The sequence below is a fragment of the Podarcis erhardii genome (assembly GCF_964252035.2).
Source record: "Podarcis erhardii genome assembly, chromosome: 2".
Lineage (NCBI taxonomy): Eukaryota > Metazoa > Chordata > Lepidosauria > Squamata > Lacertidae > Podarcis > Podarcis erhardii.
The window spans coordinates 91,500,088-91,524,211 of record NC_138498.1 but is presented as its reverse complement, the minus strand read 5'-3'; the positions used below and the strand labels follow the sequence as shown (position 1 = coordinate 91,524,211).

Sequence of the window (24,124 nt, the reverse complement as noted above, 5' to 3'; positions counted from 1 at the left end):
GACACCTCAGTCCCTCCTAATACCATTAACTTGAAAGTAAGTTCCACTGATTATCACATAACCTACTTTCTAAGTGTTTAACTCTCATGTTCCCCCCCTTAAAAATAATAATAGTTCAATTTTCTATTCTCTACACATGTATTCTTTTCTTAACATTTATTATACAGTGGTATCTTGAGTTACAAACTCCTCAGGTTACAAATGCTTCAGGTTACAAACTCCGCTAACCTGGAAGCGTTACCTCGAGTTGAGAACTTTCCCCCGGATGAGAATGGAAGTTGCGTGCCAGTGGCACAGCAGCAGCAAGAGGCCCCATTAGCGAAAGCACACCTCTAGTTAAGAACAGTTTCAGGTTAAGAACAGAACTCCAGAATGAATTTCACTGTACTTCTACACTGCCCTGTGCAATGACCTCAGCACTTAACAGCACTTCCATTGAAATCACAACCCATAACTCTTTTCTGGACCCACAGATAGGCGATAGAATTCCACCTTACTTAGTACACATATTTGTCATTCATGTGCTTGTTTATATCCCATAATTGCACCATCTCCAGTTGTTTAAATGTTGGTGGCAAGAGCACTCACCAAATGCAAACAATTGCCCCTGATACAATAACTGCCTATGAGGATTATATTGGAAAATCCAAGTCTTAGCAAATGGCCCTTGGGGTTATCTGTCTACTAGTAGTAGTTATGGAAAATAACTATAATGGCCTTCATCAAATTTCATATATATCCTATCATTTATACACACAGAGAGAGGTAGGCCCTCCTATCTCCCACCTGACACCAGCAGTCTCTTACCCTGGAAGACCCTTTCTACCCTGAATTTCATGTAGGGACCCTCCTCCTCCAAATGTCCCCTTCTATAGGTCCTTTTTCCAAAGGCCTTTCTGTGTTATCCACCCAGAGCCTTGTAGCACTACTTTGTCATGCTTTTTCCTGGAGTTTGCTTTATCACTGCAACAGCTGTTTTTTGTGTTGTCATTTTTTAATGTAGTGTATGAATCAGCTCCTTAAAGGAATAAGAGTCTCAAGAGTTTATATGCTGGCAAGTGAATCTGAGTCAGGGAGCTTCCATTTGAGCCTAAATTGATGCAAACATGAAAATTCAAAATCTGTCTCCGAGGTCAGCTTTCCGCATAATCTCCATTGGCGTATTCTTGCAATGTAAACCAAATATCTTCAAAATCCATCTCCAGCTTACCATACTTATGTAAATACTTACATAAGCTCAATACAGTTTTGGAATCTACAGCTATATATTCTATTCATTTGCACAAGCCAAATCGATCCTTTTGTACAAGGCAGAAACTTTTTGTTTGCCCCTCAGAGTCCTTTGTGACCAGAACTCTGGGGAAAGCAAGGGGAGGAAAGCCACTGAAGTTCTGAGATTTAATTTGCTCTTCACAGCAAAGAACTTGAGATGGGGGGGGGCAATAAATTCTTTGACTGAAAAAATAGCAGAGGAAAAAATGAATTTCATTCATTTACTGGAACAAATATGCATCTAGAAGAGAAAAGATCAGAAGGTTATTTGAACAGGCACCAATCCTGCTGTGCAATTGTGGCCGGCTAAAAAAAGGCAGAAATTGCACCAATCAGCTGTTTTCAGCGGGGACACAAGAGAAGGGAAGTACTAAACCTAGTACCCCTTCTTCCTTTTCCCAAACAGCTCTGCCCAAGTATTTCCAAAATATGAGTACTAGTGCAGACATTGTCCAGTTGGGGGGCGGGATACATACAATACTAGTCAAATTATGGTACAAATTTCTTTTCTTATTTTTCAGAAATAGACTTACTTCATTGAGTACTTCTGATGAAGCAGCTTTTCTGTCTCATAATGCCCAAGATACTCTGTTTTCTGTGTTTTTTCCTCTCAAATTCCAGACCTTGTAAGAGCCTGTCTGGCCATCATAACATGTAAACCCACTTTTGGAAGCTCAAGCAAAGTAAGGAGCCTCTTTCATGCACTATTCACTTGAAAAGGGTCTCCACACTGTTGTCATGCAGTGGTTGGATGCAGTTGGGAAACCCCCAAGGGAAGAAGGCTCAGAGCCTAGGGAGTAGTGGTGGGACAACAATGAGTGGTCAGAGGGAAAAGACTGGGAGGCAGAGGTGTTGGAAGCTGAAGAGGTAACAGGGCTTAGTGAGTGGGACGACTACGTGCCAGATAGAAGTCCAGAATCAGAGGCAGAAGCTGAAGCAGGAGCATGGGATGAGGGAGGCCAAGAGGCAGAGATGAGTCAGGCTGGTGAAAAGTCACAGGTGTCTCCCCCCTCACTTGCTGTGACAAGCTCCCCTCCCCACTTGTCCCAGAACCAGAAGAAGCGTGAAAAGGGTGAAGGAGAGATTGCTTGTGTGCCAGTGCAGTCTCTGATTGCTTGGGGGGGGGGGACTGGATGATGGCTGTGGGGAGGCAGGGACTTTCAGTCTCAGCAACTACTTCATGGGGGCAAGACCTGATGAAGATGAGTTACTGTGCTTATTAGGCCTGGTACTCCAACAAGCACAGATTGCATTTTTGCTAATAAAGAGTTAATAAAGAGTGTACAGTGTGATTTGCTACAGGTTTGCTCCTGCACAGCTTTCCCAGCCAAACCCATGACATCCACAAGAGCCAGTGTGGTGTAGTGGTTAAGAGCAGCAGACTCATAATCTGGTGAACCGGGTTCGCGTCTCCGCTCCTCCACATGCAGCTGCTGGGTGACCTTGGGCTAGTCACACTGCTCTGAAGTCTCTCAGCCTCACTCACCTCACAGAGTGTTTGTTGTGGGGGGAGGAAGGGAAAGGAGAATGTTAGCCGCTTTGAGACATCTTCAGGTAGTGATAAAGCGGGATATCAAACCCCAAACTCCTCCTCCTCCACAAGTTAGGAATTGGCATCTGCAAAGGTACTGTATTGGCTCGAATATAAGCTGCACCCGAACATAAGCCACACCTTTAAAATTCAAGGGGGGGGGGGAGAGAAAAAAAGACAATACCCGAATATAAGCTGCTCCCTTAATATTCCGCAGGCACTCACACCCGTTCCATTTTACCGTATGTCTGTTTCAGCAGTGATATTATAAAAAGCCAATTTTTGTAAGGTGGTGAATTTAAGCCGCACTTTAACTTTTCACGGTTGGAATTTGGAAACAAAGTGTGGCTTATATTTGGGCCAATACTGTAATTCCTATATGCACACTAGGTAGATTAGGATGTAGAAAATATTGCATTAGTTTTCCTAATTATAAGGCAAGCATTTCTGTCCCTTTTTCTAATATTTCTTTCATGCTGTAGTACCTGTTGAAAGGTACAAGAGCCATCTCGCTCTTCATATCTGACCCCCCAACTGCCTTCTTGTGCTCACTCTTTCTCTCCCCCATTCTCTCTCTCTCTCTCTCTCTCTCTCTCTCTCTCTCTCTCTCTCTGTGTGTGTGTGTGTGTGTGTGAGAGAGAGAGAGAGAGAGAGAGAGAGAGAGAGAGAGAGAAGGAAACCGTATTTATGTTTCCTGTGTGAGTTGTGGCTGCAACTATAAAAGAAGAAGAAACATTTTTCTCCATGCTTGTTTTAAGGATATCCATGCAAGAGAAAGAACATACTTGTATGTATTTGTTTCCTGTGTGCCATCAGAAAAAAGGGATGTGTATGCTTGTCATCCAAGAAAGAAAGAAAGAAAGAAAGAAAGAAAGAAAGAAAGAAAGAAAGAAAGAGTTTGTTTGCTTTTGCTTTTTTGTTTTTTTTTGTTTGTTTTTTTTTTGCAGTTTTGACCAGCTCTCAGTCTTTTCATCTTCCAGTGAGCTGTGAAAACTGTTTTATATCACCAGGTGTTTGATTTAGTCTGAGTCCCTCTGTTGATTGATTTCATTTTAATTCACACTGTTTTTATACACTCCCTGTTTTTATTATCAATTGCATTTTTATTTTATATTCATAAGCCACCTTGGGGGCCCTTTTAAGTGCCAAACTGCAGAATAGAAAGGATTTTTTTATAAACCAACAAACATTTAGGGGGGAAATAAAAGGGACCTCTTATTAGCTACATCTCTCCCCCACCTCCATCCCCAACTGACTTCACACCTGATGTTTTCCAGGTATTTCTATCCACTATGAGAAAGGAAAAGAACTGAATACAGCAATAGATGCATGAAGCACACACCCTACTTCAATGGCCCTTGAAAGGCGTCTCAAAAGAAAGATCCAAATGGCCTGGCATGTTGCTCCCAGTTTCAGTACTGAGCAGTGAGATGACTTACTGGACAAAGCTGCAAGCAGCTTCTATGTGCCATCAGAGGGAATCCTTCTGTTCTGTGAACCACCCTGAGACCTCCAGGTATAGGGTGGTATATAAATTGAAATAATAATAATAATAATAATAATAATAACAACAACAACAACAACAACAACAACAACAACAACAACAACAATAATAATAGCTCTGAGCAATGGAGATGGAGATGGGTGGTGCTGTAGCCAGTGGAATCAGCCAGTAGCTGAATGGACAGTGATGTCTGCTGATGTCAGTAGCTGGATCTGTAGTCACTGACATGTGCATATGAATTAACTCTATGCAACTGATCAGCCTCTCAGCCACTAATCTAGGAGTAGCCACCACAATGCCCTACAGACGTTGAAGAGACTACAACATCCATCAGCTCCAGGCAGCTTGGTGAATGGTCAGGAACAATGGGAGTTGTAGTCCAACAGTAACTGGAGGGCACCTTGTGTCAGCTACGACACCCATAGTATCATTACACGTTGGCTTGTGTAGTTTCAAGGTGGTTTTATATCATGCCTGGGTATTCTTGAACAAGAGATCTGCTCACCTCTAAAGTGAATCACTGTAGTTTATGGAAGAAAAGGGATTACATAAGAGAAATGAAGAAGAAATTAAAACACATTATCTTAAATTGTATAATAGGAAAAAAAAAATTGTTACATCATATAGATATAACTTTTTTAAAAAGCCATTTTTGGGCTTAGTTCTTTGATTTTCTAGTGCTCCAAGAAGTTTTATTGGTTGTATCTAGGTACAATGATTGAAGTACCAGACTAAGAATGGGGAGTTCTAGGTTCAAGTATGTAGACAGCCATGAAATTTACAGCCAATCACTGTCTCTGCTTAATCTACCTTACAGGACTGTGAAATGGAGAAGAGAGAGCTAAGCACACGTGCTGCTTTGAGCTCACTGCAAAAAAGGTGGGGTATGTATGTGGTAAAGGCAAAATAAATGCACAATAAAATATAAAGAGTAGTTACATGTAATTGATAAAAACCTTTCATACCTACTTGAAGGTGTAGATCCCTCCTTCCTTAATTTACTGTCCATCCCATTGTCAGGGACTGGGCAGAGGAGGAATGGTGGAGACTGCCTCGCTATCCTGACCCTTCCGGAGAGGAGGAAGAGGAAGACAATATAGAGTTACAACAGGGGTTTGTGGGAGGTCACAGCTCAGAGACAGATGAGGCGGGAAATTGGGAAATCATGGGAGAGCCAGAGCAACAGCTGGCTGACACGTTGTCACTGGAAAGCATTCCAGACCCTCCATCTCCCAGAACCCAGCAAGCCTTAAAAGTAGGAGATCAAAGAGCTCGAAGACAAAGGGCACTTAGCAGCACCTGTAGAGGAGATGATGATGATGATGATGATGATGATGATGATGATGATGATGAAAGAGGAAGTGGGAGAGACAGGGAGGAGAGACTCACTCGGGACAACACCATTACCCAAGAGGCTGGGTTCTATAGCCTCTCTCTGTAAAGAATGAAACAAAATAGGACAGAAACTTTTCCTTGTCTTTATACTTTCCAATGCAACCAGCCGGGAGCCACTGACAGCACCCTGACACCCATGTAGGAACTCCATCTGCCTATTGCCATCAGGCAGGCGTTGCTTAAAATTTTTGGCATAGGTAAGCCTATCCAGTCATGGAGCAGTTACACATGTTTTATTTATGTTTAGCTACTCTAGATTGGACGCGGGTGGCACTGTGGTCTAAACCACAGAGCCTAGGACTTGCCGATCAGAAGGTCAGCAGTTCGAATCCCCATGACGGGGTGAGCTCCCATTGTTCGGCCCGAGCTCCTGCCCACCTAGCAGTTCGAAAGCATGTCAAGTGCAAGTAGATAAATAGGTACCACTCTGGTGGGAAGGTAAACAGTGTTTCCGTGCGCTGCTCTGGTTCGCCAGAAGTGGCTTAGTCATGCTGGCCACATGACCTGGAAACTGTCTGCGGACAAACGCCGGCTCCCTCGGCCAGTAAAGTGAGATGAGCGCCGCAACCCCAGAGTCGTCTGCAACTGGACCTAGCAGTCAGGGGTACCTTTACCTTTACCTTAAGCTAGATTTGAAGCATCTTTTCCACATTTTGTGTGATTTGTCACATGTCATTAACATTTTGTGTTATTTTCACTTCTGGAAAGCTAGTGGACTCCAGCAAACGTTTAGCATTCCTTGCTACCTTCTTTGGTTCCAGAAAGCATCTGATTGTGACCACTTTAACCCTGGGAATGCCAGGAATTTTGTCTTGTCATGTGATGGAATTTGGAGCAGTTTGCCAACATGCAGTTCTTTCCTGCCATTTAAAATTTGGCAGGGCGTGGCGCTATATTGAGCAAAAACCCACTGTTCCACAATGCAACAGGTTAAAAGGAATGTTGGAATCCAGGCTAGAAATACGAGAATTATAATAAGGAATACTAAACCCCACAATAATCCCCACATCGGAACGTACCCTGAATGTTCATGAACTGCCAGTGTACCAATACATTGGCAAGAAAACATGTTTGAAATGTATGCATTTCAGTTATCCAAAACATTCAGTAGGCAAAGCAAGTTCACTGCAACTGAGGCCTTTAAGCATAGAGTTAATTTAGAATGAACAATTCGGCAACAATAACAAACTAGCATATGTTTGTGTTCCTGCCAAATTTTGCCTGAATTCACTTGAGGTTACTTTGGAGGGCTCTACCGCAGCAAAACACCTGTATGCATCCTCATGGTAATCAACAGATTTTCGGTAAGGTCAGCATAATTCGTCAGCAGGGTTTCCTCCAGGGCATGGTTTCAGTAGAACATTTTTGAAGAGGAACAGACGGTACAAAATCTGTAACTTTGTAGCTGTAACCTGAAAAATGGCACAGTGAAATCTCCCGCATCTCTCAAGTTGCTCCTGCATTTTGATTAAAATTGAACTTATGGTGAATCTGGAGTGCCCTGCTCTTGTAATACATCTGTTGAAATTTCAAATGTAATATTATTTATAATACTACTGGAAAAATTTTTTTTTAATGATATTTATTAAATTTTTGTTTAAACAATAAAAATCATACATAATAACATAGTATTTTCCAATATCCACATTTCATTCTCATCTTTGGACTTCCTCACATCTCTTGTTCCTGCATTCTAACCTCATAGATTTTGCTAGCAAATTATTAACCTATTTTAATTCATATAATGTAGTTTTCCAATATTAGATCTCAAATTTTAAAATTTAAATCACTCTTTTGGAGACTTAATTATAGCATACTATTTATCCAAAATTTGTCTTTTCTTTCAATTGCATTTAGATTTGTATTCCTTATAACTAATTTGTTGGAGCCGAACTATTACTAATCTCGGCTCCAACAAATTAGTTATAAGGAATACAAATCTAAATGCAATTGAAAGAAAAGACAAATTTTGGATAAAATTTCTTAGGGTGGAAGTCCCAGATCTCTTGCACAACAGGACTTTCCTCCGCTCTGCTCCCCGCTGGGTCCCAAATTTGGCTCGGGGCGGGAGGAGGTTGGGAGAATTGCACATTGCGGTGTTATGTTGGTCACAATAACTGTTGCATGTAAACACATTTCAGATAACATCTAATAACATTTTTAATGCCAACAAGCTGAAAGAAGGGAAGAAAGTTAAAACTTAAAAAAAATCATTTCATTTGTTTGGGGTGAAAATATGTTTTTGTGACCAACGTATCACACTTAGCCAATGTATGTTTTGTTGTCTTAAGCTTAAATGATTTGGTTCCTAACATAAAAATTATTCTCAGTTTACCAAATGAGGAAACAAATCTATCAATACAATAATAGATGATTAACCTATTGTCTGTTTTCTTAGGGAAGTCTTTAACTGAAGATTAGAAAAAATAAAATAAAGAAATTCTGAGTCATCTTACATGCCATGTTTCTGCTTGTTTAAATCTGGTTGTGTAAAATGTCACTTTGAAAAACTGCTGCTAGATAACGAAACTTGGAAAAAATGGAACATGTTGACTATATGTGATGATAAAAAAGGGTCTGTAAGTTGCCAGGTTCATGGAATTAGCATAATGTATTCATAATATTTCCCATCAAAATAAGTGCTGCTTTTCTTGGTACCTCCAATCCATACCCTTCGGTCTATGCGCCCATTGTGCCACACCTTGGCAAGGTTCCATCACTCTGTGGCTAGCTGTTAAGTGTAGGAATCAATAAGCTGAACAGCTGACACATCAGTTGGGTTACCATTGCTTTTAAAAATATTTGGCAAACCTGACATATGGGATCAAGGCATAGTTGAGAGAAGGATTGGTGTGGTCAGCTGTTGCAGTAGCTTTGTTTTTCTGGATGAAACCAAGGCAGAACTTAGTTCTCAGAGGTTGGACCAAGATGGATATTGGTAGAGCATGAATGGAGCCAGGTCTGAAGTTTACAGGATTTACAGACCCCGATATTGGTTACAAGAACTTCCAGGCTACAGTTTAAATACAGCCTTCCCCAACTTAAGCTTGCTCTACCCAGAAATGGCAGGGAAGAGCTGGAGAGTCCTTGTGGCTTTCAAGGAAGCCCTCCCCAGAGTCCAAAGAGAATGTCATTGAGGGTGGAGGAAGCCCCCAAGAGACTGGAGGCGTGGTGGGACTTTGTTTACACGGCTCAGCCTCCCCACCTAACAGCTGGTGTGCGGGGTAGCGCAGCAGCAGAAGCCGCTTTCCTGAACATCCTTCAGCCTCCCATCAGCCTCAGAGCTTTAATTCTAGTTGTGGATATGTTTGGATATGGTATTTGGGGTATGGATTGGAGAGAGAGTGGCAGAGAGGGTGTTTAAAGGGTGCAGGAGCCCAGAAGTAACCCCACATAAATGGAGAGGTGTCTGTAATGACTATTTTGCTATTCCAGAAGCAATCAAGTAAACTGGATGAACCTGAGAACTCCAACCTGAGTGAGACAAAGTGCTGCAGAGATGTTCACAGTATCCTGTTTCTTAACACGCATTTTGTCTCCAGATAAGCCTCTGGTTGGCCACTGTGGGGAAGAGAATGCTGGTCCAGATGGACCTTTGGGCTGTTCTATTTTATGCATGTGTGGACCGGGAATCTGGTTTGCACACTGTTTCCTCTACTATATGGTTTTTTCCTTGCAGAGCATATGGCATTTTTAATTGATAAATGAGGGACATATGCTTTTCTCCATCATTTCTGGATGAGCAGCTTGGGGTAATATGCCAGTATGACAGAATCCAATGTTTCAACTTTTGCCAATCCATACAGAATCTGCAGGCTCACATTTGCAATAACTAGCCACCATCACAGAGACTGTGACCGCATAGAAGTAAAATACATATTAGACCTAGCATGTCTGATATATTCACCTTTGTCTCAATGGAACAGAAGATCCAATTTGGACCACCTGAATGATAGAGACCAATTTGTTAGGAATACAGTGGTACCTCTGGTTACTTAATTCATTCCGGAGGTCCATTCTTAACCTGAAACTGTTCTTAACCTGAGGTACCACTTCAGCTAATGGGGCCTCCTCCTGCTGATGCACTGCCGCAGCACGATTTCTGTTTTCATCCTGAGGTAAAGTTCTTAACCCGAGGTACTACTTCTGGGTTAGTGGAGTGTTTGTAACCCAAGGTGTTTGTAACCCGAGGTACCACTGTATTTGGGAGAGAAAAATCCTTCCTTGATGGAATGATGAGTGCTTATATGTATGTTGCTAAAACAACAACATCCGTACAAAGACTAAACAAAATCACTGGCAGCTCTGAGGTATAGATTAACAAATTAGAGTGCCAGGGGAAATGGAGGTAGTAGAGACTGCTGTTGCTACTTATATAGCAATAAAACAATTCAGATTGTGATATGTTACCTGCAAACATGGGCTTAGTTCCAGAGTTGTTCTTCTGTGGATGTAAGGGACTCTGACTCAATGGTGCCCCACTTGGTGGATGAGAGATGTGCACCAGCTCTTTAAGTACCTATGTGGTGTCTTTATCCTGAGCCCTTCTTGCTGCCACCCCCCAGGTTGTCATCAGCATTAGGCCACAGTATCATGCTACTGATCACCAGCTCAGCTGGTGGAGCATGGGACTCTTAATCTCAGGGTTGTTGGTCTGAGCTTCACATTGGATGAAAGATTCCTGCATTTCAGGGGGTTGGACTAGATGATCCTCGTGGTCCCTTCCAACTCTGCAGTTCCATGAGTCTTCTTTTTCACTCATGCAGGTTCTTTGAAATGCCTGCTGAGTTAAAAGTGCTCTGCACCCAACTCAAGAAGGGATGAATTATTCTGCACTAAATGACTCAGGCTTTCTCTTGGCATTCATTCTGCCTATAGAGCAATTGAGTCATTTGACATGGAGAGAGTTTATCCAAGTCTAATTAAATTCATTCTAGAGGTTATTTAAGTATTTCTAATCTATATTGCTATATATTGGTTTGTTATGTGTCAGGCTGGGAAATAGGACTGAGATTCAAATTTCGTGACAAAAGCACAAATTTTGGCACAGAGTCTTCTTCCTAATTTTTCTGCATGCTCACTTTGCAGAATTTGTGGCTGCCATAGTTTAAATATTCTTTTCTGAAGATTGCATTTCCTTCTAATAACACAATGATGGAAAGAACGTGCCAAATTATGTCACTGTTTTTTCTTCTTTACCTTATGGTGTACAGAAGCCCTCTCCTTTGTGAACCAGAAAAAAACAAAAATTGAATAGTAAATTGGCAACAGAATTAGCAGCCCAATTTCACTGAACAGATGTCAAATAGCCATTAACATCACACCAGTTAGTACACTGAAATGAGATGTCATAGATTTAGTGTATTAGATGAAGTGTTAACCTGTTTTAATTAAATTGCTTCTTGGTAATTGATTTCACTGTGCCAAACTATAAATAACAAATCACAGATGCTCTTTCTCACCAAAGAAGCCCAAGTTCCTTACATGAACATATGACATTGCTTTATACTGAGTTTCCTCTTATGTGTGGGTCTTCATTGCTCACAAGTGTCTACTAGGGGTATGGATCATCTCTGCGTATACTCTGAATTCAGGGTAATTTGAGAGAGGCTGTCATGTTTCCAAGTCAGATCAATGCTATTATAACAAGGAATCTCAAGGAGTTCCTAAGCTTCCAAGGGCCTCTGTGGCTGGGGTGTCCAAAGGCACACACAAGCATTTCCCCACCACCACCCCTTTAAGATATGAAACCAAACAGACTGGGGTAATACCCAGGGCTTGAGAAGGGGAAAGGTGGCAACATGAAGTCCCAAACAGAATCCATTGAAGTTGAAAACTGTCCCCAGAGTCATTGAAAAAAAATCTGGTAGCTTTATTGTACCACTAACCTTCTGGTTAACAGCCAGACTCACTGACCCACTGCACCTTCAATGGGTGGAACACAAACCCACCCACAACAACAAAAAAGGTCAAGAACTGCCAAAAGAAAAATGGAAAATATTTATGTATGCTACAACAGTGGCAAGAGTTTTGTTAGCCCAAGGCTGGAAGACAGGAGAAGTACCAACGAAAGAACAATGGCAAGAAAAATTGATGAATTAACAAAGTTAACAGACAAATTGTATGAAAAGGACAATAGTGACTTTAAAAAAGAATGAGAACCTTTCACAACTTACCTACAGAAACAACAAAAAGAGATGGAATCATGGGCAGGTTTTAAATAAACATTCACAACTTTATCTAAGCAGAATATGATCAAAGATAGCCTAAAAACATGTTTAATTATATAACACGCAGAAGATAACAAGTAATGTAATAAACCAGAAAGGGAAGATGAGGGAAGTCAATGAGAGGGTGGGGATTGTAAAATACAACATTTGTATCATGGTATTTGCAACTTGTTATAATAAAGAAACCCAATCAAAATGTATTTTTTAAAAAAAGAATCCTACCCCCCGCAACAACCCTAGGGTTTAAGAATAATTGTTGGAGGGTTATACTGCAGCCACCCAAGTCTTTCCATGCTTTTTTCCCTCCTCCACCCTACCACCTATGATTTGTGTTGTACCCACGTTGATTACTCTATCTTCCCATGAGAGAGTCTTCCCTTGAGAGAGAATCACTGCAACTGTAATTCCGAAATTTGGTAGAATTTGTCGCCTTTGGAGGGATGGCCAAGCCTGACAATTGCATCCAATTTTGGCAGAAGATGAAAAGAGTTTTAGACTTTTCCTTTAGTTAACACCCCCCCCCCATTTTTTTTAAAAAAAGTATGCCCTGCCCAACCTCCTCGGATGTATTGCTGTACAATCTGGCAGGCTTGGGACACTCTGTAGGCTTGGGACATTCTGTAGGCTTGGGACTCTCTGGCTCCTTGCGCCTGCAAATTTCAACCACTTTGGCCAAAAAGCAGAAATGTTACACCCATTTTGAACAATCAGGATTTGGTTCTGCATCTAACTTGTGGTGCTCTTTCTTTGTCAGTGCTTATGCTAATAACAACGACCTTATTCTGATTCTGGCATATATACCAATTCATTTCTGTTAAAGGATAAATCAATTTCATCTCGTGTTTGCAAAATGAAATTATCAAATCTGAAAAACTGGAAGAAATGTTGTTTTTTTTAAAAAGCCATTGAAACATGCCACACAAAGCCTGTTATATGAATACATACATATTTCCAAGTGTCTACTTAAGACCTGTGCTGGCCTTCTTTCCTTAGAAATCCATTATACTGTTTTGCTATATCTGTCTATAAATAGAATTTGTGTTTGTAAAATCTAACACAGCTTCTGTGGCAGCCTCTGGCATTTTAACTTCCTATTCAACATCTTTTGAACATTTTTTCCCTTTTATCTCATCTGATTAAACATTTATATTATAGAAGAAAAACTAACAGCCACCCAACATGCTGACCAGAAGTGTATGTTTATTTTATGAAGAGATACATTTGCAACTTGAAAATCTCCGTGGGCTAGAATTATGATAAAAACTTTGTATGCACTGTGGATTTGGTTGGCGCTAGTATTATTGCCAACTAATAAGAAACAGAACTTGGGCTGTTACTTTTTCACTTAGAATGTAGAAAGTATCATCACATTTATCTGTAGGTGGGGAGTGGGGTTACTGGCCCTCCTTTAAAAAGCATCAGTTTTACTTATTTATCCAGAGTTGTTATTTTTTCCTATTTTTTCAAAATTCAGCATAGATTAAAAAAAACCCTAAAAGCATTAATATTAATTGGGAAAATAAAAGGCAAAAGTAAAAATGTTATACAGGCAATTCCAGTGCCCTTGGTTTAACTAGCAACACTTCCAGATGATCCTTGGGCTCAGGATTTGGACAGCCTCTGTGGCCTACAGCTAGTAAAAAATGTAGACATTGCCTCATTGAAAAATATTGAAGTATTATCTCTTCAGACTCTGTGCCTTCAACACTAACTTTTGGGATGTCTCTGAGGAGAAGAAGAAGAAGAGTAGTAGTTTGAATTTGATATCCCGCTTTATCACTACCCAAAGGAGTCTCAAAGTGGCTAACATTCTCCTTTCCCTTCCTCTCCCACAACAAACACTCTGTGAGGTGAGTGGGGCTGAGAGACTTCAGAGAAGTGTGACTGGCCCAAGGTCACCCAGCAGCTGCATGTGGAAGAGCGGAGACGCAAACCCAGTTCACCCGATTACGAGTCTACCGCTCTTAACCACTACACCATGCTGAGAAGCTCATAGGCAAGGCATTCAAACTTCTAGTGGACAACTTCCTATTAAAAAGACCAACAACAACAGTTTACCTGCCATGGCAAATCATTATCTGCAATGTATTATTATTATTATTATTATTATTATTATTATTATTATTATTAAAATGTATATCCCAATTTTCATCATGAAATTAAAAGAATTAATTAAAACTCCACAATTTAAAATCTCAAGAATTTAACACCTGCTTTTATAAAAGAGATAGAGATAGAGAGAAGAGTAAAACTTCTGTGAATTATTCAGGGTGCCTGAAATAAAGCTGTTTTGCCACGGCATCTGCTATACAGTAGAATAATTTTGGATCCACCACACTGAATGTACAACTCCTCAATGACATGTTGTGGTTCTGGCCCATGGGGAACCACTAATAGTGCTCGCCCCTCCCCATAATCTCTGAGATCAATTTGTGGTACATAGAGTAAGGTGATCTTTAAGCTTGGTACACTAATACAAAAACCTTGAACTTGGCTAGGTAGGTAGGTAGCAGACAGGGAGTCAGAGCAGGTCATTTAACACCAGCATTCTGCACTAGGGAAGCTTTCAGACCAGTCCCAAGGGCAGCCCCATGCAGAGCACATTGCAGTAATCCAGACTTTAGGTTGCCAAGACATAAATTGCAGTGGTCAGATTATGAAATGGCCATAATGGATGTACCAGCCAAAGCCTATTGAGTCTCACCTGACAATGATGGTTCAAGAAGGACCACCCAACCAGGGACAGCCTGAGGCATTTTTGCACCTGAGGCAAAACGTCCCACAGCTACATCCACAATGGGGGGGGGGCATGAGGCCGTGCAAAGAAGAAACCCCTGTAATGTCTTCCCCAAGGATGCTTCAAAATGTGAAGTGCCACTCTGTTCTGCTGCATCACCATGCCAACTACCTCCTCTGGCACTGCGCCATCCACTGTGGTGCCACAGCACCAATTTACAGGGAGATCTTACTGAAATCTCACAAGATCTCTCATGCTCTGTAAGATCTCTCAAGATCTTGGCAAAAACTGGGCCGATTCTGATGCCAATTCTCTGGTGGTGGTGTTATTGTGGCAAGTGGGGCACCCACAGGAGGACTGCCTTGGGGGCTTCTGCCACCTGAGGTGGCTGCCTCTTCACACCTCATCATTGTGCTGGCCTGTACCAAACTATGTACCTGCTTCTTCAGAAGTGCAATCCTATCAGGGGTAGGCAATGTCAGGAGCTCGTCCTACTCTCGAGTAGGACCCTGGCATGTTCTCTCCCTCCTGGTAGATCATTTGGGAGCTTTAAAAGCTTTCTTCAGCCCGAACATCACAGCGACTGATGCCAACAGACACTTAAGGATCTGCAGAGTCTTTGCAGCTTGCATAACAGACCTCAGCAACTCAGCATTTTGGCTAATCTACTTTATTTACATATAAACACACACGGAGCACTGCAACTGGGCTCCCTCTCTCTCTAGCATCAGACAGCAGAGAGAAAAGGAACAAAGGACAAATCCCACTTCACGGAACACAGTAACACAAACATCCTGTCTCCGTCACTTCCCACTCTGTGGAGTCAAAACATACCACGTCACGTGATAGACAAAAATCCCATGATTGCAATCACGGAGCAGGAATTCTAACAGGCAATTGGCCTATCTCCCAGAGCTAAGACCCACCCACCCATAGGGCCTCTATTTCCCCTGGGGTCAGGGGTGGAGGGGCTGCCAGCAACTAGTTTATCCTGTGGTGTGCCAGCCCACCAATGGGCTCCATTGTTATGTAGCCTCTCAACTCCTGGTTCATTACAGCACCACAGCCACTGCTGCAGTCATGGGGCAAGTCTACTTACAAGCAAGGGAGGGGAAGCTGGCATCTGCCATTATGCCACTGTGTGGTAGTGGGTGCTCTGGGGTGGGGGCAAGCAATGGCTGCCCTGACAAATGCCCCATTCTGCCCAGTGCTGAAGCCAAGCCTGCCAAGACTAACTGGTTCCCCCGTGTAACTGTACTACAGAAATTATTCACAACATACAGGGTTCAGGGACAGATGTACAGACATGGAAAAGGGTCCCTCGGGATAGGAGGTTTGCAAACCGCTATTCTAAATATAAAAAAGACAGCCCTAAAAGCCAACCCAGCAGATACAGTTAAGCAAATCCCACTGGAAATTTGCAAGCTCGTCAATAGCGACACAAACAAATTGCCATCCCATAGCAATCTCTTAACTATGGGTTGTGGTGTGTGAGTGAGTTGTCATCTCCCCCCACCCTTTTTTTTTAAAGATGACGTGTGGCTATATTAACTTGAAATGTTATTGTTGTTTGTTATTTGGAACTGATCCTTAATTCTTGTCAAATGTTGTTCCTCGGCACGGAATGCTAATGTTAGATTGTGTCTGCTCCCCCCTCCTCCTCCCCATTCCACAGTGATTCAGAGTCAATGACATGCAGATAATGTTCACTTGAAGAACACTGAGCACATAAACATGCACATTGTCTATTGGCATCAGTGGATTTGTCAGAATGGTATATCACTTTCAATGTATATTATCTACTTTTTTAAGAAGAAGAAGACTTCTATGTTGCCTGCATTGCTATCGTCTTTCCTGTAATTCATTTTGTCTAGTATATTATGCAGCCCAGTGCATTTGCTTGGAATGTTCCTTTTGCATGGAATGGAATTTAATATAATGCAATTAATAGAAAACCTTTTGGGTTACAATGTCATTTCAAAGGCTTTCTAGGTTTAACAAGTTTTCAATGTTTACCCTAGCTGCAAAATGCTGCACAATTACAGATGTGCTGTTTAGGCAATATGGGTGTGGTATGGTTTTGTATGGTATGGTATTCTATCCTGTGGCTTGTTTCAGCTTCACCCCTATGTTGGAGCTGGATGACTGTCAGTGGCAGACTAGCTGACGTAAGTCCCATATTTGTCTGTTCACTGAATATATATATAATCCACATAGAATTACAGAACTGGCCCTTGCACTTTTGCTAACATAGTAAATAAATAAATAAATAAATAAATAAAAATTCTCTCCCCCACATCCTTTTCTGTTTCCCACACAGCCGTTTTCAACCAACCATCTCCGTTGCTCATTCTTACACCGCCCAGCAGTCCATTCAACACCATTTAACCTTCTCCCACAACAGGTTCATGCTGAGCATGCACAGGATACAATCCGAGGAAATCCCATTCACTAGCATTGCCCACAATATCTACGTGTAGAAGAGATTCCCCAGAATCCAAAGCCTCCTCATTCCCCTCACACATTCTCAAAAAACAAAAAAATAGTGTAACATGGCAACACAGCAGGATGTTTTGTCTTTCATGGAAGGAAAATCAGAAACTGACTCAGGCCGCATCCACCCCATACCTCTAAAGCACCATGATACCAGTTTCAACAGTCATGGCTTCTCCCAAAGAATTATGGGAGTTGTAGTTTGTTAAGGGTGTTGAGCGTTGTTGAGAGACCCTCCTATTTTCCCCACAGAGCTACAATTTACAGAGTTCCCTGTGAAGAGGGATTGTTTGTTAAACTAATCTGGGAGCGAAACCCAATGCAGGTGTTAGCAGAAGACGCATTCTGAAAGCACAAGATAAAAGCAGAATTGAGATATAAGGAATACAAAGTATAATCCCCTTCAGCTACATAATGTGGTTTCTCTGATGCAACCAACTGTAAAAAGACACAAAAGCACCCTGTTGTCAACTTGTAAAGCCAGTGGCTCTGGCATGGGCTTTCAGATTATGCTCCTAATGTTTTCAGTTAAAAACAACAACAACATGTTAGTACGACGGTCTCTGAACAGGGAAAAAAGAAATTACATTCCGTTTAGTTTCACAATATTATACAGATATTACTGTTTTAAATATTGCAACCCCTGGTTTCCACCTAAAACAAAACAGACCTCATTAAAATGTTTATGTACTATTTATTTACACAGGACCATTTATTCTAATCCTGAACCTAGGTAGTGATTGCCAACTGGCTCTAAGAAAAATATCTGGCCCTATGAGAACCTGAGCACCCTGATTCACTAGGTGCCTATTAACAGTTGTGGGAGGGATGCGGGTGGCGCTGTGGTCTAAACCACTGAGCCTCTTGGGCTTGCTGATCAGAAAGTTGGTGGTTCGAATCCACACAATGGGGTGAGCTCCTGTTGCTCAGTCCCAGCTCCTGCCTACCTAGCAGTTTGAAAGCACGCCACTGCAAGTAGATAAACAGGTGCCGCTGTGGTGGGAAGGTAAACGGCGTTTCTGTGTGCTCTGGCTTTCGTCACGGTGTACCATTGCGCCAGAAGCAGTTTAGTCATGTTGGCCACAAGACCCAGAAAGCTGTCTATAGACAAACACCAGCTCCCTCAGCCTGAAAGCAAGATGAGCACCACAACCCCATAGTCGCATTTGACTGGACTTAACTGTCCAGGGGTCCTTCACCTTTACCTTTTTTTAATTAACAGTTTTATTTACTTGTCATACCAGATATGGGACCAATAGGGATGTGGAAATGACCTGTCTCTGCTGCCTTTGCTGAAAGCTGAACCCTGGCAAATCCCAGACACATCTGGAGTGCATGTCCCAGAGGTAATGTAGCAGCTGCCACCACCCTTATAATACATTCTCACCTCACCTCACAACCTAAAATTTTTTGGACCCTGAAAGAAAGTTAAAATAACTCCCAGTCACTGGAAGCAAAACTTAACTACTTCCACCACATGAACCACATTTGGTAAGATAAAGCCCCATGGTTGTCACATGGTAGATGTGGTAAACAGGAACGGCACAGAGAGCTACAGTTGGACAGAAAGTGATGAATTTGCTGTTATTAAACCTCCAAGCATAGCCCACATAAATTTATCCTATCACATTCATACAAGGCTTATGTGGGGGGGGGGGGAATGGTAATTAAGAAACTGTGTCTCCATTGCATATAGTTTTGCAAAGTGCCTTGGATTTAAGCCAAGAGGGTGGCCATAAAATGATATAATTCCACATTATATTGGATGATAGGTTTTATTTTGAGTTCTCTAAGCCTTCCGGCTCCAACGATATTGAGAGATATGCCTAAATCCTTCCTTCCAGTATCTAGGTATTCTAACAAGATAATGCAAACCACTCAGGAAGCACAAAGACATCTGAGAGTTAAGAATTAATAACAAGCACTTCATATCGGGTTAGCTAATTAATAATATCAAATTTGGCTTCCTTCCAAGGCAGAAATGTAGCATTAATTTTTTAAAAAATCTTGCTCTCACTCACAAACTTGTAGACCAACTAGGGTGATACAAATTAACAGTGTCACTCTGCAGGCAGGCATTTCATTAACTAGGTAGTATTTGGTATATTTATATAATGTTACAGGGCAGAGTGCCATATTAATGCTATTTTTGAGTATAGCAGGTGGAGTGTGAATATAGAATGATCAAGGAACTCTTTTCTTCCTTGAGGACTTGGTTTTCATTGGAAGCTTTGAACTTTGAAAGTAGCCTCAGTTGCCTACCCTTCAATTCTGCAATAAAGTGTTATTACTATTATTCTTAATTAAATTTGTATTCCGCCCTTCATCTGAAGATCACAGGGTGGTTCACAGGAGAAAAATGCAAAATGAGAAATCAAACTACAGAATAAAACAAAAACAAATCAATAATTTCCCTCCCACAAAAGGCATTTAAAAGGCAATACACCAGCCAAAGACCTGCTTATAGAGAAACATTTTTGCCTGGCATCTAATAATAATAACAAAAACTTTTTTCTTTTTTACTGTGATGCAATATGTATATACCACTTCTCGGTTTCTATTTCCCAGGCAACTTGCAATGTAATTAAAACAATAGCATACATTTTGAAAAGACTGCTGTGGGTACTTGTTACAACTCCACAAATTCTTTACATTGGGGATCTAGAGAGTCCTTTCACTTGCTGCTTCTGCATTAACATATTTAGCGTCTGAGGTGAGGTGCCTTTTCCAACACTTGTCAAGCTTTATTAATCCAATTCTCCACTCTCCTCTGAAGATATTTAATGCTCTGGTAATGATCAATACCCGCACACTGATGATAAACCAAGACAAATGGGCCTCTGCTTTGGGGATGGTATTTGTAATTACCACCTCTGTAGACATTCAATTACATCTGATGAAAATGTGACAAAGCTGCCTTTCTCCTGGACAGAGTTGGATTTATACTTGGAGACTTGGCATGCAATTGTCGGCGTGCTAATTTCCTTCACCAGCCTCTGCTCACTATTGCCAGAACAGTTCACTGAGCCTATATTAAATATAAATGTCACGACATCTCTCCTAATGGAATTTTACAGTGAAGAGTCTAGGGTGGCATCAAACTGCCATCTTGTCTGGCCGCCTGCTAAAACTTCGTCTCACCACCCTATTGATGCCCAAGGCTACAGAATGTCAAGATGATTCATTGGTGTTAGAAAGCTGAGGTGGGCTTCGGAAAAGAAGAAAGAGGGGAATTATCTAAGCCTAGAAGCATGGGCTGTTTGTTTCCCCCTCTCCTGTTTTGACGGTCTCAAGGCAGAAGTAAATATCACTGGATTTGAAAAATGAAGACTAATATGGAATTGACAGGTCTTGGCTGGGGCAAGGACACAAACCAAAGTGTTTGAATAATGATTCATCTTTGTATATATGTAAATAGTTAATGGACTGAGCACCAGCTGACAGTGCAGTTCAGAATAAACACCGTGGAAATAGGAGCCCCAGAGATGCAAAGTTTAATGGCAACCGGTAATTTGTCAACGTTTTAGCTACTCATTTTAAGGAGCTGCTGTGGCAGCTCCCAGTTCAGAGCTAAATAAAGTGAATGATGCTGTCAAGGTGTATTTCATATAGCACTGCCACAAAAAAACACCTCACCCATTACAAATTTTGGTTCAGAAATGGATGGTTCGTGAGAGACAAAAATCATATTCAAAAATCAGGTCTTAAGAGTGCTGGGCTGGGTAAACGAGGGTAGTTTTGGAACAGAAGGAAATTTAGAATGCAGACGGAAACATCAGGACCAAGGAGCTACAGTGATGGGGGATGGAGTAGAAGTGGTAATGATAAGTCAGATGGGAAGAGCTGGAAATAGGAGCTGCATAACAAATGTCTCAGATTTCTTCCCTAGCATCTCCAGTTTAAAACATCAGGTAGCAGGTGATAGGAAGCCTTAGCTCTGTGTTTGATACTCTCCACCAGTAAAGTAGGCAATCCTGGACTAGATGGGTCAATTGTCTGGTATAAGGCACCTTCCTCTGCTCCTATTTCAGAAAAGGTTAAGAGGAAAGGGAAAGAATGTACCTATTGACATGGTAACAATGGACTAAATGTTCTATACTAACCACACAATTTTATGCAAGTTCTACTCAGAGGTGAGTCCCACACAATTCAATGAGGCTCACTTCCAAGTAAGATGCCATACTAGAACTGCAGCCTATACTGATTGAAATCATATTTCATTCATTGCTGATGTCACAAATTAGCTATTGCTTGATGTGCGACAGACTTTCTGCATTACATGGTTTTCCCTAGCTGTATGCTACTTCCAACATCCTTAACAGAAAACAACTACCACAATCATACTGCTTGATTCAGGGGTAAAATTCTAAGATGTGCAGGGCCTCTCAATGTATGGCATCCTCACACTTTTGCCACCTAGCTACTATTAGTACCCTGAAGCAGTCTGAGGAAGAAGTAATCCAGAAAAAAACACAATTAAATGAAAGACTCTGAAGAATAGGAGGGGGGGTGGCTTCATAACTGGAAGGAAGGTGAAAAGGGTGCTTAGAAGTAGCAATGTTTGCAAAGAGGAAGATGCAGGAAGCTACCATGGGAGTGGTTTGTGCACAAGAAGGGTTGCACCAAAGGAGGGGGATGGTAGCACATGGAGTGCATAACTTCCAACATTTCTCAGAAGAAAATAGGGATGTCTCATTCCATAATGATAACTTTCTTAGTTATTCCCAGCTACTCTGGGTGGCTTCCAATATATATAAAAACATAATAAAACATTGAACATTAAAATAAAAAACACTTCCCTATACAGGATTGCCTTCTGACGGCTCAGGAGTCAGATAATTCCACACCCTCCAATATTTCTCCAATGAAAATAGGGGCATCCTAAGGAAAAGTGGAACATTCCAGGATCAAATCAGAAACCAGGACAGCTTCTCTAAATCAGGGACACCCCTGGAAAATAGGGACACTTGGAGGGTCTGGGAATGTAGGGAGGAGGGAGTGCAAAACAGGGTTGCAGAATATCATCATCATCATCTTTCATAACCACTCTTCATCCAAGGATCACGGGTGGTTTACAATATAAAAAACACAAAAATGCACAACATAGTAACAAACCAAAACAATAAACCCTCCACACACCGTTTAAAAGACCATGGATTGTTTATTTAGCCAAAGGTCTAGGAGAAGAGAAATGTTTTTGCCTGGCACCTAAAATATACTATATATATATATATATATATATATATATATATATATATATATATATATTCATACATACCCTGCCCATCTGACTGGGCGGCTTCCAACTAAATATTTTAAAAATACAATAAAGCATCAGACATTAAAAACTTTCCTAAACAGGGCTGCCTTCAGATGTCTTCTAAAAGTCGGGTGGTTGTATATTTCCTTGACATCTGATGGGAGGACGTGCCACAGGGCAGGCACAACTACCAAGAACACCCTCTGTCTGGTTCCCTGTAACTTTACTTCTCACAGGGAGGGAACCGCCAGAAAGCCCTCGGAGCTGGACCTCAGTGCCCAGGCTGAACGATGAGGGTGGAGACGCTCCTTCAGGTGAAAGCACCTGGCAAGCCCCCCTTGGCTAAGCATTCCACAAACAGGGAACCACCGCAGAAAAGAAGAGTGAAGTGGCTTCAGAGATGGGGCTGGGAAAGTGAAAAGTGAGCTTAGCAGTTGTGTGGGGTGGGAAGGAGAAGCTCTAGGTTGTTAAGTTGGAGTGAATGGCAAGTGGTTGGTGAGCAGAGTGAGAAGGAGCTGAGTCTGTTGTAAAATAAAAGCCCAGATGAACCTCATGTAAGAGGTAGAAAGCTCAGTGTCCTCCTGAAAGGATTTCTTCATGTTTGAACTTCGACGTGATCAGAAAGGGATGCTTCCCTGCTGAGCAAACAGTGATACCAAAAGAGTTGTCATTTGGATACAACTCTTTCTCAACTCTGCTCTCATGATTATTTGATTCTCGGTTTAATTATTTACGTCTCCCTCACAGCAAAGATCATTTCCACACTCGACAGACGCATTTCAACTCTCAATGAAATAGAGTTTATTCATGATGAAAATTGGAAAAGTATGGAAAGGCAAGGAGGATCAGGGCCAATGGAAATGAATCTCTTCTTTCTGAATGAATGGCACCCTGCTAAAAATGATAATATATACATCATAGTAACAACCAGGGAGCTGCCTTGATTTATTAAAGAACCAGGCAAATCCCTCTTTATCAAGCTCCTCTACTGTTTCTTTGGTTATTTAATGAAATCACAAGATGCATAAATTACTAAAACGACTGGCGCTCCTGTCAAAGCCCTGACAGACTGAGGCACTGTGAGAGGGTGGTTCCCTAGATCAGATGGATGGGAAATTGCCTGCTCTTGATGGGGTTAAACTCCCTCTCAAGAAGCAGGTAAATAGCTTGTGTGTACTTCTTGATCCTTTGCTATCATTTGAGGCTCAGGTGGCCTCAAAGGCAGAGTGTCTTCCATTAGGCCCTATCTGGAGAGGGATAGGCTAACTAATGTTGTCTATGCTCTGGTGGCCTCTGGGTTAGATTACTGCAGTGTGTCATACATAGGGTTTGGAAGCTTCAACCGGTGCAGAATTTGGCGGCCAGGTTGCTTACCTTTAGGCACCAGACAAAGACATTTCTCTTCAACCAGGCCTGCAACACATTGAACATGGATATAGCTCATGAAACTACAGGATACATATGGATTGTTGCTAAAGTCATGTGTGCAAGGCCTCAGACACCAGCAGTGAGAGCGCACTGGAGGCAGAGTTAACAATAATGTGTACATAGCCAAACACTTCATGGATGGGCTGAGATTGGAGGAAGGATTTAAAGCAAGTAAAACACCTGGCATAATGGAGAATTTGGAGGCAGGACAAGACATAGAATCATAGAGTTTGAAGGGACCTCCGAGGGTCTTCTAGTCCAGCCCCCCTGAAAT

General features: G+C 41.6%; 1 long non-coding RNA gene across 1 annotated transcript in view; it reads left to right on the top strand.

Moving 5' to 3' along the window:
* The first annotated feature begins 2,479 nt into the window (after positions 1-2,479).
* LOC309337486 overlaps positions 2,480-24,124 on the top strand; it is a 218,401-nt gene continuing 196,756 nt past the window's right edge. Inside the window, exon 1 of the long non-coding RNA XR_014154351.1 lies at positions 2,480-2,826. This is a non-coding gene — a long non-coding RNA (uncharacterized lncRNA). The remainder of the gene's footprint in view (positions 2,827-24,124) is intronic.